At 56.5% G+C, this 5,839-nt stretch overlaps 1 protein-coding gene across 5 annotated transcripts in view; it reads right to left on the bottom strand.

Moving 5' to 3' along the window:
* The window catches only part of NLRC3 (NLR family CARD domain containing 3), a 39,928-nt gene extending 35,247 nt beyond the window's left edge, over nt 1–4,681 (bottom strand). For all 5 annotated transcript variants that reach the window (XM_058433998.1, XM_032145463.2, XM_058433999.1 and 2 more), the window contains exon 1: nt 4,085–4,681. The gene's annotated coding sequence lies outside the window, so the exon portion shown is untranslated. The remainder of the gene's footprint in view (nt 1–4,084) is intronic.
* Between the last annotated feature and the right edge of the window lie 1,158 nt (nt 4,682–5,839).

Genomic DNA, 5,839 nt, shown 5'->3' with positions numbered 1-5,839 from the left:
GAAATTAAAAACATCGAATGGAGGGATGGAGGCTGGGCACCATGGCTCACCCCCGTAATCCCAGCACTTTGGGAGGCCAAGGTGGGTGGATTGCTTGAGCCCAGGAGTTTGAGACCAGCCTGAGCAACATGGGCAAAACCCTGTCTCTATAAAAAGTACAAAAAAAAAAAAAATTAGCTGACCGCGGTGGCCCATGCCTGTCATCCCAGCTACTCAGGAAGCTGAGGTGGGAGGATCGCTTAACTCCCGCCGTCAAGGCTGCAGTGAGCTGAGATCTCACCACTCTACTCCAGCCTGAGTGACAGAGCAAGACCCTGTCTCACACACAGAAAAAAAGCTAGCAATTATCTAAACATTCAAAGGTATGTCAGCCCAAATGAAGCGGTGCTCCTGTCTGCCTGATATGCCAGAGGCCAGGATACGGGGGCCTCTGTTCTTCACTCCACTGTGTGACATTAAGGTGTGGCCCAGGTGGACACAGCCTCCTGTTGTTGGATGTCCACGTGCACCCACCAGGTGACCAGCCCTGCTGCTGGGGGCGGGAGTGGCCGGGAGGATGAGAGGACTGCATGGAAGAAGTCCCAGCTCAGGGCCTCTCCGCTCTGGTGGGGCATCATATGGAGCCTTATTGATTGATTGATTTAAAATTTTGGTAAAATACACATAACACAAAATTTACCATTTTAATCATTTTAAAAATAATTTTCCTTAAAAAGTAGAGACAGGGTCTTGCTTTGTCACTAAAAAATAAAGACAGGGTCCTGCTTTGTTGCCCAGGCTGGAGTGCAGTGGTACGATCTTGGCTCACTGCATCCTCGACCTCCTGGGCTCAAGTGATTCTCCCACCTCAGCCTCCCAAGTAGCTGGGATTACAGGTGAGGACCACCATGCTTGGCCCATTGTAACCTTTTTTTTTTTTTTAATTTTTAACTTTTTGTTTTTGAGACAGGGTCTCACTCTGTTGCCTAGGCTGGAGAGTCATGGCACCATCTCGGCTCACTGCAACCTCTGCCTCCTGGGTTCAAGTGATTCTCCCGCCTCAGGCTCCTGAGTAACGGGGATTATAGGCACCCACCATCAATACCATTTGTATTTTTGTAGAGACAGGGTTTCACCGTGTTGGCCAGGCTGGTCTTGAACTCCTGACCTCCCAAAGTGCTGGGATTACAGATGTGAACCACTGCACCCGGCCTTGTGGAGTACGGTTTTTAAATAACCAATGCTCGGCCTGACTACCCAGAGATTTGATTGGTCTGGCATGGGCCCCCACGTGGATCTAGTTTAAGCTCCTCAGGTGATTCTAACCAGAGTTGAGAACCGCGGGACCCGAGCCGGGCTGGGAGAGGAATGAGGGAGGGACAATGCTGGCAGGAGTGAGGGGTTGGGGCGAGGCAGGACTCACAACGCCTGGGAAGGCGAGGCTGGGGTGTAGGGGGCTGGCGAGCACCCCTGCCTCTGCAGCCTCATTAGTCTCTCAGTGTTGGGGGTCAGCACTCCCTCCTGATCAGACGCCCATCTTTGTGGCCCCATGACCTTGGGTCCTGGGTTGCCAGATTCAGCAAATTAAAATACAAGACAAAGCTGGGCGCAGTGGCTCATGCCTGTAATCCCAGCACTTTGGGAGGCTGAGGTGGGCAGATCACGTTGAGGTCAGGAGTTCAAGGCCAGCCTGACCAACATGGCGAAACCCTGTCTCTACTACAAACACAAACATTAGCTGGGCGTGGTGGTGGACGTCTGTAGTCCCAGCTACTCTGGAGGCTGAGGCAGGAGAATCGCCTGAACTCAGGAGGTGGAGGCTGCAGTGAGCCGAGATCCCATCACTGCACTCCAGCCTGGGTGACAGAGCGAGACTGTCTCAAAAAATAATGATAAAATAAAATAAAATAAAATATGAGATATCCACAGATAATTAAATTTCAGATAAACGACATATAATTTTTAGTATAAGCATAGCTCATGTCATACTGGAGACATACTTATACCAAAGAAATGGATTATTTGAAATTCAGATTTGACCGAGTGTCCTGTATCTGATCTGGCATCCCTGCTCAGGCCCCATTCAGACGAAACCTGGCTTTCACCCTTGGACACTTTCCCTAAGAAGGACAGAGGAGGGGGTGCAGGTGAACTGACCCCCCGCATTGCCAGCACCTCCTAGGGCCAGCCCCAGAGGCTGATGGGGGCTATTACCTGGCTGCCACCACTGCTAGGCCCTGCACGCAGCCTGACATCCGCCTGGCAGGCTGGAGCCTTCCACAGACCTCTCAGCAGAGTGAGGTCGCGAAGCCGCAGATGCCACTGTGGATGCTCAGGCGGCCCCTGTGAGCGCAGCTGAAAGAGAGACTGAGGACAGGTGGGCCTCGGGTTGCTTTGGGGGATCTGAAGGCCAGAAGTCGCTCCACAGCTGGTTTGAGCTGCCGTGAGCAGGGCGAGGCCAGAGGGACGAGTGGGTGCCACTGCTGCCTCCTCCCCAGGAGCCTCCCAGGTAGCACCAGGGTTCACCCCTAGAGCTTTGTCTGTGGGCGAAGGTGGACCCGAGGCCTTCCTGGTGTGGTGTGGGCTCAGGCCCAGCCCCTCAGGCTCAGCAAGTGGGCTGCTCCCTCATTCCTGAGAAGCCTCAGTCCCGAAGGACTAGCTGCCTCTGCCCATCACCTGCCCACCTGACCTGTGCCTCAGTCCTCGCCGGGACCTGATGGGTCCTTCCCTGCCACTTGACGCCCGGGTGGGACTTCCGGGTGCTGGCCGCCCACCTGGGCTGCCAGTATCTCCCGCCATGCCTGCTTGGATGCTCCTCTCTTCCCACATCCTGCCCCTGCCCCCTCCCAGGGCCTCGGAATTCAGGACTCGGTTGTCCCGAGGTGGCCCCAGCATCGTCACTTGAGCTCAAAAGCCTTCCCGAAGGAAGAAGGAAGTGGCGCATGCACCTCAGGGCCCTACCCTACTCACTGCATGGACCCCTGGAGTCCAAGGGGTGGAGAGGCCCAGCCCTGGGGAGCCCAGCACCCTGGGACAGAAGAAGGGGGGTGCAGCCTGCAGCCTGTGATGGCCAACAGTGAGCCCCAAGCTCGGGGTCACCTCCAGGGAGGGGACCAGAAAGGATACCAGAGCCCCTGGAGCCTGGCCATAGGGGAAGACCCTGCAGCCAACACCCAGGCTGGCCCAGGGCAGTGGCACTTCTTCCGAGAAGGCCTCTGGGGCTGCCGTCTCTCTCGACCCTTGTCTCACCCAAGGCTGTGGGCGGGAGAGGCCTTGGGGCTGCCCACTCACCTGGGGGCAGCGCCTGCACCCTCCCTGCCCCTCATGACCTTGCCCCTCCTGTGTTGTCACCTCCATCTACAGGTGGGGAACTGAGGCCCAGAGAAGTAGCCTCCCACGGGGTGTCCCAGTGACAGGAAGGGTGCCCAGGTCTGCCGATTCCCCGGGCCGTGGCTCAGCATCACCACCGCCTGCCCACAGCACCTTCAAGATGCTTCCTGCTCCTCCTGGGCCATCACTTGTACTTGGGGGAGCTGGGCTTTGTCCCTGAGACCTGTCCTGGGCCATTCTTAGGCACCTGTCTGCTTTTTCTTTTCTTTTCTTTTCTTTTTTTTCTTTTTTTTTTTTTGTTTTGTTTTGTTTTTGAGACAGAGTCTCGCTTTGTCACCCAGGATTGAGTGCAGTGGCTCGATCTCGGCTTGCTGCAACCTCCGCCTCCCGGGTTCAAGCAATTCTCCTGCCTCAGCCTCCCGAGTAGCTGGGATTACAGGTGTCTGCCAACATGCCTAATTTATTTTTTATTTTTGGTAGAGATGGGGTTTCACCATGTTGGCCAGGCTGGTCTCAAACTCCTGACCTCAAGTGATCCGCCCACCTTGGCCTCCCAAAGTGTTGGGGATTACAGGCGTGAGCCACCGTGCCTGGCCAGGTCTGTTTTTTCTACAGCATGAGCCAGTCCTGCCCCAGGAGACACCTTCTTGGAGTCTCGTGGAGTCTCCCCAGTCCCCCTCCCCAGAGTAGCTCAGGCCTTAAGGCCACTGTCCTTCCTGCCAGCGTCCTTTCTCCCTCCGCTGCCCTGCACTGAAGTCACCTGGACCCAACTTACCTCTCTGGCCTCTATGCTGCTCCAGGGACACCAAGACTGGGGGGCCTGGGGGCGTCCATCTCCGTGCTCCTGGGCTCAGCCCTGCTCCAGCTGGGTGGTGGTGGATGCCCTGGGAATCCCTGTGCCAGCCTGAGTTCTCAGGACCAGGGATCAGGGCACTTACCCCGCCAACCAACCAACCGTATGGGGGCCGAGAGCAGTGCAGCCCCGACCTTCTGCAGCGCCGCCGAGCCCACCGGCTGTCCCTGTGGCTCCGGGTCCTCACCTCTTCCTGTGCTGGGCTCCGCCTCATTCTTCCTTCCTGTCTGATTTCAATAGCCAACAGCCTCGCAGACACATTGAGGAGCCGGGGCTCCCTGGCTTGGTCACCGCCCCCGTGTTAAGTCAAGCGCGGGGGTGATGCTGGGGGTCTGACTCTGGGACTAAGTGTCCCTGCAGGTGGCACGCTCAGGATAAAGTGGCCAGTGCCAAGGTTGTTGACACATCACCTCCATCCCGCCAAAAAGGAAGCTGCCCCACCATCAATAAATGCTTGTTTTCAGGCGGGTGGTCAGGAAATCAAGTGAGCAGCCTGAGGTCACGCAACTGGAGGGTGACCCCAGCAGGACTGGTCTGCGCCCTCCCACCTCCAGGCCACTCCTGTGGCTCTCATTTATTTATTTATTTATTTATTTATTTAAGACAGAGTCTTGCTCTGTTGCCCAGGCTGGAGTGCAATGGCACTATCTCGGCTCACTGCAACCTCCCCCTCCCAGGTTCAAGAGATTCTCCGGCCTCAGCCTCCTGAGTAGCTGGGATTACGGGCATGCGCCACCATGCCCCGCTAATTTTTGTATTTTTAGTAGAGGAGGGGTTTCACCATGTTGGCCAGGCTGGTCTTGAACGCCTGACCTCAGGTGATCCACCCACCTTGGCCTCCCAAAGGGCTGAGATTCCAGGCGTGAGCCACTGCGCCCAGCCTATTGACTTTTTGAGACAGGATCTTGCTCTGTCACCCAGGCTGGAGTGCAGTGGTGTCATCTCGGCTCACTGTAGCCTCCACCTCCTGGGGCTCAAGCGATCCTCCTGCCTTGGCTTCCCAAAACACGGACAGGTGTGAGCCACTGTGCTCCCTCTTTTAACACCTCTTGCTTTCTTTTCTGTCACCCAGTAGGCACCTCTGACTCAACTGTGCCGCATAACATCTTCCTGTGAGCAAAGGGCTCCCCAGAGGCAGGTTACCTGTACCCTGAGAGGAAACAGCAGAATGTTGCCGTCTGCGGCAGGAGATCACACTCGGCCCCTGGAAGTGGACCTCAGTGGGTGGCCTGCCCTGACAAGGAAGGGCGTGAGGGGGAAGGACACGGCCCAGAGCAAGCCACGTGAGAAAAATTACAATAAAGGACAAGTTTGCGACGTCCGCCGGGGACAGGGAGCAAGCAACATGGGGCCACTGAGGGAAGCAGGTGACAAGGTGGGAGCCAAGGGACAGGGGTCTTGGGGTCTGAATTTTCCTCAGCAAGCAAGTGGGAGCCAGCAATGGTTGTAGAGCAGGAGAGTAGTGGGTCTGGACTCACAGAGCAGCTTGTGGCTCAGCGGAGGTGGGAGGGTTAGCTGGTTCCCCAGAGCCTGTGTGGGTGATGGGGGGAACGGAACTGAGGCAGCAGACCAGAAGTGCTCCTGCACATTCCCCTGCCTGCCTGCCTTCTTTTTTCCCTCCTTCCTCTCCCTCCCTCCTAACAATGCTTTCTGAGCACCCAGGAACCTGCTGGGTGC

Source organism: Hylobates moloch, unplaced genomic scaffold (assembly GCF_009828535.3).
Source record: "Hylobates moloch isolate HMO894 unplaced genomic scaffold, HMol_V3 SCAFFOLD_23, whole genome shotgun sequence".
In the NCBI taxonomy this organism is placed as follows: Eukaryota; Metazoa; Chordata; class Mammalia; order Primates; family Hylobatidae; genus Hylobates; species Hylobates moloch.
This window is presented reverse-complemented; position numbering and strand designations above follow the sequence as displayed.